This window comes from Micropterus dolomieu, linkage group LG11, assembly GCF_021292245.1.
Source record: "Micropterus dolomieu isolate WLL.071019.BEF.003 ecotype Adirondacks linkage group LG11, ASM2129224v1, whole genome shotgun sequence".
Lineage (NCBI taxonomy): Eukaryota > Metazoa > Chordata > Actinopteri > Centrarchiformes > Centrarchidae > Micropterus > Micropterus dolomieu.
In genome coordinates, this window is record NC_060160.1 from 721,219 (window position 1) to 731,386 (window position 10,168).

At 42.4% G+C, this 10,168-nt stretch overlaps 1 long non-coding RNA gene across 3 annotated transcripts in view; it reads right to left on the bottom strand.

Moving 5' to 3' along the window:
* LOC123979621 overlaps positions 1-7,602 on the bottom strand; it is a 12,532-nt gene extending 4,930 nt beyond the window's left edge. The window contains exons 1-2 of one of the 3 annotated variants that reach the window (XR_006827270.1): positions 7,348-7,602; positions 1,900-2,137 (exon numbers count right to left, since the gene is read on the bottom strand). This is a non-coding gene — a long non-coding RNA (uncharacterized LOC123979621). Of the gene's footprint in view, positions 1-1,899; positions 2,138-7,334 lie in introns of all 3 variants that reach the window. The other 2 variants (XR_006827269.1, XR_006827268.1) reach the window with 2 other exon arrangements.
* Positions 7,603-10,168: the final 2,566 nt, after the last annotated feature.

Below are 10,168 nucleotides of genomic sequence, written 5' to 3' on the forward strand. Positions count from 1 at the left end.
TTAAGCCTACTCTTAAATGTGGAGATGGTGTCTGCCTCCTGAACCCAAACTGGAACCTGGTTCCACAGGAGAGGAGCTTGATAGCTGAACGCTCTGGCTCCTAGTCTACTTTTGGAGACTCTAGGAACCACAAGTAACCCTGCATTCTGGGAGCGCAGTGCTCTGGTGGGGTAGTAAGGTACTATGAGCTCTTTAAGATAAGATGGTGCCTGACCATTAAGAGCTTTGTAGGTAAGAAGAATGATTTTAAATTCTATTCTGGATTTTACTGGAAGCCAATGCAAAGAAGCTAAGACAGGAGAAATATGATCTCTTTTCCTGGTTCCTGTCAGAACACGTGCTGCAGCATTCTGGATCAGCTGAAGAGTCTTAATGGACTTTTTCGAGCAGCCTGATAATAAGGAATTGCAGTAATCCAGCCTAGAAGTAACAAATGCATGGACTAGTTTTTCTGCATCATTTGTAGACAGGATGTTCCTGATTTTTGCAATATTACGTAAAGCTGTGTGGGTCGCTGATGTGTGTGTGTCGCATTGAACATTACGTTGCAGCAATTGTGTGTGGCGTCGCTATGACAACCGGCTACATTGAGGGGAACTATCTGCAATGGAAAACGGAGGACGGCCAAACCGAGTCGAGTCAAGGCGAGTTGAGCTGGTAACGGTAATGGAAAAACGGCATGTGTGTGTAGATGTGTATGGTGTTGATAGGTAACTGGGTTTGCCTGTGTGTGTATGTATGTATGTATGTATATGTGCAAATGTCAATACAGGTGGATACCTGTGTACTATTATTACTAGTATTATTTTACAGCTAATTGGAATGAAGCCCAATTGCAGGTGATTCTGTATCTTGTGTCAGTTGCCTGTAATGGTGTGTTAATGGCAATAAAGTATAAAGTAGTTGTAGCAGCCGGTGTTGAGCAGGAACATGGGAGCAGCGGGACACCCACGTCTATGGACCCATACCACACAGCATCCTCATTCCTTCGCTTCTATCAGTTACATGATGAAAGTAAAGGACAATAGTAAATGTTTCCTCATAACTTTAATCACATACTGGTTTGGTGAGTTTCTATGGTGTCATGTCACTGTGAGCAGTGCAGGAAACAGAGGGAGTACAGCTTCTCCAGGGCATGTCACATTCTCAGACTGACTTCTGTCACTAGCTGATCGGAACATTTTCTGAGAAACACTTTTTGTTTCCGCTTGAGAAGGCCTGAAGGGTTTTGATGGGGCTGAGGATGTCCTCATTCAGCCTGTTGATCAAAACAAGGTCAACTTTGAGACCTTCTGCAACAGTCCGAGGATATAAGCAATATTAGCCTCCAGTCCAACCCGCCGGAGTTACAGGTGGCTATTTTTGATGTTGATTGATGGCGAAGAGAGCAACACGTGAAAGGAAACCACCAGAAGCTACACGGAGCCCTAAAAACGTCCAGAATTTTCGTAGGTACGGCAAATGCCCTGCTGTTCAGAGTATATGTAAAAAGTACATCAAGTGAAGACACTTGGCACATTTGTGTTGTTCCAAAATACTAAGTCACAGAGAGTGTTGATATTTGAAAGGTGCTCCTAACCTAAGAAATACTGAGAAAGATTAAAAGACATCCCAGACATTTCCTATAACCTAAAGACTGAGTCCAGCGAGGAAACACTTTGTTGTTCAGGGCTAATGCTGTCTATGGAGACAAGAATACACCTTTCCAGTGTATCTGATTAAAGGAAACAGCAGCAGTCTGCTCAGTTGAACAGAAACAGGTAAAATGGGTTTGGTGATAAGAGTGGAGCAGGTTAGCACAGTGGTGGGAACCAGCAGCTTATTGAAGACTGAACCCGTTAAAATCATTCTCAGAGAAGATGCACAGCCATACGCTGTACACACTGCTAAAACACTTACCACTGCCACTTATACCTCTAGTTTGAGACAACTGCTCTCTGAACTGCTGAAGGGGAAGGTGGAATGGCTGTGTGGACATGCACGGAGATTGAAGACTGCTTTAGCATCAGCTTCTGTCCTCGTCTTCTTTTCTCAGTGCTATCAGCTGACACCAGTACAGACTTGGAGGAGTCCTGCTGCAGCAGCATGGTGAGGACTGGAAACTGTAGCCTACTGCTCCAGGAGACTCAAGGATGACCTGTACCCTCAAATAGAGAAAGAATGTTTGGCTAGTGTTTGGGCATGTGAACACTTTGATAAAAGCCTTATTGGACTTGACGGCTTCAAAGTGATCACCGACCAGAAGCTCCTGGCCCCCTTAATGAACAGTAAAGACAAAATCCCTATACAGGAGCCAGAGACTAGATCCATTAATGCCAACTGTGTTACCTTCAGTATGTAAAAAGTGCATCAAGTGAAGACACTTGGCACATTTGTGTTGTTCCAAAACACTAAGTCACACAGAGTGTTGATATTTGAAAGGGAGTTTACGTTCCTTCTCAGCCGCTACGCTCCTCCAACGAACGCCGCCTTGCTCTGCCATCCCTTCACGCAAAGCAATCCCAGTCCCGGCTGTTCGCGTCTGTGAAACCACGATGGTGGAACGAGCTACCTGACGCCATCAGAGTGGTTAGAGTCTCATTGTCCAAACTGGACAATGAGAAACAATGGATGACGGCAAGAATAATTGCCTCCGGTCGGACGTAACCTGAATCCAAACCCCACTATCTCTGCAAACAGAAAGCGCTTAATAGCCTGTGATTGTAAAATAGCTCATTAAATTTCATATTTCCAAGACTATGTGGCAGAGGATATTAAATATGAAATCATCTTTCATAAAACATAGAATAATAAAACTAAATAAATTTTGAGCCACGTCATCCATTAAAGGGGGCTACTATGTAACACACAAGTTTTGTGCAGGTAAGGCAAAGTGTAGTGGCTTCGTCTCCATAGCAACGGTGGTTGAGCATCGTGGGTAATATAGCCTTCTGCTATCCAACATTGACAAAAGAACTTAATTTCTCAGAATCAAAGGAGAAAAGCAGGTACGCAGCTCCACCCTCATTCCTGTGTTGCTTTCAGCTGAATGATGATTTCCTCATATTTTTACTCACAATGGCTGTTTTGATGAGTTTCGATGGTCTCGTGTCATTGCAGCGGGTGTCGAGCAGGAGTAGGACACCCACGTCTATGGACCCATAGCACACAGCTCCACCCTCATTCCTGTGCTGCTGTCAGTTACATGATGAAAGTAAATGTTTCCTCATAACTTTAATCACATACTGGTTTGGTGAGTTTCTATGGTGTCATGTAATAGAGGAAGGACAGGGAGGAAGGCACTTTGCCTGTGATTGGGCAAATGGCTTGATGGAATCCTGAGCATCCACAACCTGAACATCTTCCTCAGGCTGATGTCTTCCTCCACGCATGCCAACTGCACGCTCCTTTAAAACTTGCGACATCTGTGGCGTTGTGCTGTGTGATGGAACTGCACATTTTGGAGTGGCCTTTTATTGTGGCCAGCCTAAGGCCTTTTATTGTGGCCAGCCTAAGGAACACCTGTGTAATCCCCATGCTGTCTGATCAGCATCTTGATATGTCAAAGGAGAAGTGCTCACTAACACAGATTTTGACAGTCTTGTGAACAATATTTGAGAGAAATAGGCCTTTTGCGTATGTAGAGAAAGATTTTTGAGTTCATCTCATGATGAATGGGGCAAAAACAAAAGTGTTGCATTCATGATTTTGTTCAGTGTATGTATGTCTTGGTGCAGTTTTTGTTGGAGACATTTTTGCACCCTCCATGTTTAGATCAGAGAGGTGACGTCATACACCTGACTGATGATTTTCCCTGAACTCAGTCCTGCCTTTGTTAATGTTTCAGTGATCGTTTTAGTCAGTGTTTCCGTGTCGCACTACTCAGCGATGGTGATTGTCAAAACGCACAACTATTGAAATATTCTCTCTTCCTGTCGGGTCTCGAGTTACATCCAGTTTTATGGTATAAAACGACTCGCCAACCTCTTTCACAATGTGCTCCATGAACAAAGTACTCATGATCTCTATAAAACTGTTTTGAATCTCATGGCTAGTATACCTAGCATTGTGTGGGATAGTCTTATATACTGACATGCGATTTTTTTAAACTACGGCTATTTAAATCGAGCCAAGCTGATAAGGAGAGCTATGTTAACGTTAGGTCACAGCTGGGTTTTCGAGGTACGCCGTTACTGAAGATGACGGATCACCTGTTCAAAATTGTCGTTAAAAGGTTGCTACTAAAGGAGCGAATAACTACATTAAATTTGATGCAGCACCTGCGCGATCACCACCCAGCTTTGCACGCCCAAAAGATACACCTAATAGCCTACATTATATTAAATAAAGTAGGAAGTTGGTAGGGAATCAAACGTGTGTCACTTACAATCGATGCCTTAGCGGTGAGAGTCGAGCTTTCAGTGCAACGTAAACAAACAAAGCAGCTGTAACCTTTTAGATCCACCGCAACGACAGCACCGCTGCGCTACGAGGCCCATTATTTTCAAAGGTTTGTTGCTGCGTCAAGCAACGTGCACCAAGATTTGTTGACAGCCATTTTCTAGAAAACAAGTTAAAACTATAAAATGGATAAGAACTCAATCAATAATGTGAAAGATGGAATTCCCTTGGCAAATATTAAGACAGACGACAAGAACAATAGTAACTATATTGATGCTGACTGCATGTGGTTACCTACAGTTGCTACTGCAAAGAAAACAAAGCATTGAGGACGAGACATCGCAGAGCCAGCACAGCAGCTCCATATAGCGATACTCAAGATATATCTTTGCTATTACCAGGACATAGTTTTCCATCCATCGATCCATCTTCAACAACTTACCCGGGGTAGGGTCGTGGGGGCAGCACCTCTACCAGGGGACCCTTAACCTCCCTTTCCCAAGCCATATTACCACGCTCTCACCGGGGGATCCAGGACGTTACCAGGCCAGTGTGGAGATATACTGTATTCTCTCCACATGGTCCTGGGTCTTCCCTGAGGCCTCCTCCCAGCTTGACTGGCCTGGAACACCGTCCTAGGGAGGCGCTGAGGGGGCATCGTTACCAGATGCCTGAACCACCTGTGACGACCCTGCTGTTGTCTGTTGTGTTGTGCTGGTTTGGTGTTTGTGAGTTCCAGGCTGGCTCACCTGTTTCAGCCTGGCTTAGAAGTATTTAAGATGGCTGCAAACTCTGCCCACTGTCTCTCTTTTGTTTCCCACAGCACCATGCACCACCCTGGGATACACCAGCTCTTCATTGTTTACTTATTATGTAGCTTTTCCTTTTGCACTCACTACATTCAACACTCACCCACACACTCATGACACTCCTGATAATACTATCACATTTGCCTTGAAGTTTATGTTTAGTTGGTACAATAAAATCATTGTCTCTCTTGTCTCTGTAACTCTTTGTTACAAGCAGGAGCCAACTTGTAATGAGAAAACCCATTTCGACTGATTGTTCCTGCAATCTAGTTATTTCCGTCCTGACACACACTTCATTACCATAGGTGAGGGTAGGAATGAAAACTGACCGGTAGATCTGAGGCCATGGTTCTTACCAGGACACCAGTGGAATGCTCACTCCGGGTGGGGAATGAGTCCTTACTCCTAGTGAGGGAGTTCATCTACAAAGGAGGGGGAGATTGCTCTACCACACCTTTGCCTTCCGGCTCTACTCTCTTTTACCGCCCCCTTAAGGCACCTAAGACCTTGAGACCACAGCTCCCCACTGCGGCTTCAGCAATGTTCAAAGCTGAACATCGCCCACTCAGGTTTAATGCCCCCCAACCTCCACAGGGATGCTGGACAAGCTCCACTGTGGGGTGGGGCCTCTTCCAAATGTTCCCAGTTAACCCGCACTACCCGTTTGGGCTTACCAGGTGTGTCCAGAGTCTTTGTCCACCCCCTCACTCAACTGATCACCAGATTAGGTGACAGCCTCATCCCTCTTTTTACCCGAGTATCCAAAACATATGGCCTCCGTTTTAAATGGCACATGAAACTGATCATCGACCTTCGGCCTAGAGTGCTCTGGTACCACGTACACTTATGAGCATCCTTATGTTCAAACATGGTGTTTGTTATAATCCATGACTAGCACAGAAGTCTAACAAAAAACTACTGCTAGGGTTTGGATAAGGAACTGCTCCCAATCATCCCTCTTCATCATTGCCCAAGTCTCTCAGCAAAACTATGCAGTCTCCTGATCGAGCCCCATACAGGACTCAATTCAGGGTCTCCAAGAAGGCAGAATACTCTGAACTGCTGTTCTGTGCACATACAGCAGTCAGAATCCCGTCACAAACCCAGCCAACAGGCGCTCGCCCATGAGCCCTACATCTTTTAACTTGACTATATATTTCTGACTTTATATATCAGTTACTTTACAAAGTAAGATTTTTACACACAAAAGTTATTAAGAGTGTAAAAAATATGATGTTTTGTTATGAACTAAACTACCCAAGACTTTATATACAGGTAGAGCTAGTACATTCGTTGATCGACAGAAATTTAATTGCCAACTGTTTTAATAATCATTTAATAATAATCAACTTTTTTTGCTTCCAGCTTCACAAATGTGAAGATTTGCTGCTTTTTTTCCTTTTCTTGCGGCTATTTTAAGAATTTTTACAGTCGATTAATGGAGAAAATAATCAGCAGAGTAATTCATAATGAAACAAGTCATTGTGGTGTTAGGAAAAGAATTGCTTCTGCTCACATTTATCTGGCAGCTTACTAGTAACTTTACAAAGTAAGACACAGAATACAGAAATTAACAAATATTATGTTTTGTTAAAAATTAAACTTCCCAACAGTTTATACAGGTACAGCTAGTACATTCGTTGATTGACAGAAATTAAATTGTGAAGTAATTTTTTCATGTAAAAAACATTTTTTTGGTTCCAGCTTCACAAATGTGAAGATTTTCTTTTCTTGCTGCTTTTTTCATCATTTGATTTACAGTTGATTAATGGAGAAAATATTCAGCAGATTAATCCATAATGCAACAAGTCAATAATTGCAGTCTGGTACAAAATAGTTCAACCTCAACTACAACAGTTAAATCATGCTTGATCTAAATACATGAATAATATTAAATATATACTATACAATATTATAACAGTCACATGAGATATTTTTAATTCTTCATTAAATACTTTTACTTTTTTACTATTTTCCTGATTATATTTACATACTTTTAGCTGTGGTTTAACTCCTGCTAGCTGAACCCATTCAGTAGCACTAACCTGTAAATAGTCAGACGTGAGACAATTCACCAGAAGAATTTCACCAGAAATAAGATATTTGAAACTGTCTAGATGACAATGAAAGTGAAAATGTACCAACCTGATCTGTGTACCTGACATGTTGGGCTGAAAACAGCATCCAGCAGTTTGTGTTGTCGCTCACTTTCTCTTAAACGAGATATTTCATATTCTGCTATTGTTCTTTCAAACAGGCCAAATATCTCCTCAGCGGCCGCGTCGAGTCGCTGTTTCACCAACGATTTCAGCATTTGGAGTTTTGACATGCAGCTCACAATGTAGAGAAAATGTCCTCAGCAGCTACTTAATCAGTCAAAACAATCAGAATCAGTTAAAATCAGTTAAAATCAGTTTCTTCTCTTCCAAACAATCACCAAATACTGCTGTTGCTAGGTTACAGCCTGTCATTCCATTTTCAGTTAGCATGCTAAGCTAACTTCAGCAGACAGTGAAGAAGAAGGTTTATTTGTCACATAACAGGTTGTAAAGTGAAATTAAGTTTGTGACTCCCTGCTGCTGTACAGTAATACAAAAGCAGTCATAAACTACAACACACCCTGTGTGTTGTACGCTCCGCTCTTGAGCTACAGAGTGATGCATCTTACTTGTACAAAATCTTTGTTGGGAGTTGCACATGCGCAGTTCCCAGGTAAGGACTACTAGCCAATCAGAAGCAGAGAAGGGCGGGTCGTAAGAAACAAGGTAGTGTGATCCAAATCAAAGCCGCTTCAGACTGAGACCGTAACCTAGCAGATGGTATAAGTTACTCTCAAGTCCACAACATCATTTTTCCACATCTGACCATCAGGACTAAACGTTGAACTGTTGCCGGTGTTCTGACGATCTATGCTGCCTCGCCGAAAAATGCTACCAAATCGATAGACTCGACTCTACTCGGCCCTGCTCCGTTTTCCATTGCAGATAGTACCCAGAGATAGTACGTAGCTTGTTGTCATAGCGACGCCACACACAACTGCCGCGACGTAACGTTCAATGCGACACACACACCAGCGATCCACACAGCTTTCTCTTTTTTAAGTTAAAACGTTTCAACCTTCCTCAGGATGTAAAGACAGATAAGCGGTATGAAAAGCTTCCAGCTGTGTTTTCTTCTGCCGTTGTTGCTGCAGCGGTCTGTGTGACGGCGGGATCAGAGGGCTCTGTGAGCGGGCGGCCGGCCGGCCTCACACGCTGCTCCCGCGGGTCACAGCAGGCTTCCCCCGCAGCCACTCGCGGAGCTCCTCAACTCCGAATATATTCAAGCACATTTTTGCTCCGTCATCACTTCTTGTACAACTGTCAATATTCAAAATCTACACAGCTGATTTCACCTCAAAACTTCTCATAAGTGGATTTAGTGATGAAATTCCATATGAAAACTGTAAAATATAAAACATTCTGTTGCTGGCCTCTGTCTGGTGCAGCAATGATGATGCAGTCAATAGTGAATATTCTCTCTGACCAATCAGCAGTCTGTCCTGTTTTCACGTTACATTTTAGTTTCCCTCAGCTCACTTGGAACCTCGATGGAGGTGATACGAAAAAAAGTACCTGGAAGCAGGTACAACATTTCTACAATGGAAAACCAAACAAAGGTGAGTCGAGCCAAAGGGCCTCCGCTCAGACTAGCTTGGTTTTAGGGCGTGACTGACCCCCGCTAGCTGCTTGGCGAGCTTTATGACGCATTTTCATTGTGATTGCACAAGTAAAGTGAAGGGCTACAAACGAGCTTTTTTCAGTTCAGAGCAGTGCTTTCTGTGGGAGATGGGAACTCCTTTGGGCTGGACTTTGGGCCCTTTCACTTTGCAAACCTGTTACATGCACAAAAAAGGGATATAACTCAATAAAGGAGGGAACAAGCCAAAAAGCAGAATACCACCTCTTTAATTCTGACAGCATTTCTCACTATTTTCCAAATTTTGAAAATCGACTAATGGAGAAAATAACCAGCAGCATGAAAATAATCATTGGTTACACACGGATACAGAAAAGTTCCAGCTCAACAACTAACACAGCAAAAACCTGCTTTTACAATGAATCCTTGTACTTTTAATACTTTAAATACATTTTGATTATTCTATCTATTTCTTGATTAAAAAATATTTTAAAGCAGAACTTTTACTTGAGACAGAGTATATTTATATTGTGGTATCAGTACATTTACTTAAGTAAATAATAATAATAATAATCTTTATTTGTAGAGCACTTTTCAAAAACAAGTTACAAAGTGCTTTAACAAGTGTAAAGACAATAATACCCAAGAGACAATAATACAAAAACAATATAAGATAAAAGCAAGAAAACATTGAAAAGACTAAAATACAGAAATAAATAATAGGGATAAAATAAAGTCAAATAAGATCAGGAAAGGCTCTCCTATAAAAGTATGTTTTAAGAAGTGAGTTCGCTGACTCAGCCGACCTGATTTCCTCGGGCAGGCTGTTCCAGAGCCTCGGGGCCCTGACAGCAAACGCTCTGTCCCCTTTAGTTTTCAGTCGAGACTCTGGAACAGACAACAGACCTCTGCCCGAGGATCTCAAGGTACGTGCTGGCGCGTATGGGACTAAAAGGTCAGAAATATAACAAGGCGAGAGACCATGAAGAGCTTTAAAAGTGATCAATAGAATTTTAAAGTCAATTCTAAAACATACTGGGAGCCAGTGTAATGAAGCTAAAATAGGAGTAATGTGGTCATATTTCTTTGTTCTGGTTAAAAGCCTGGCAGCTGAGTTCTGGACAGTCTGGAGTCGATCAATAGATTTTTGGGTTAAATAGGTGAAAAGGCTGTTGCAATAATCAAGGCGTGATGAGATGAAGGCGTGTAAAATGGTCTCGGTGTCCTTAAAAGTTAACATAGATCGAATTTTAGCTATATTTCTAAGTTGATAAAAACATGATTGAACAAGCTTTGTGGTG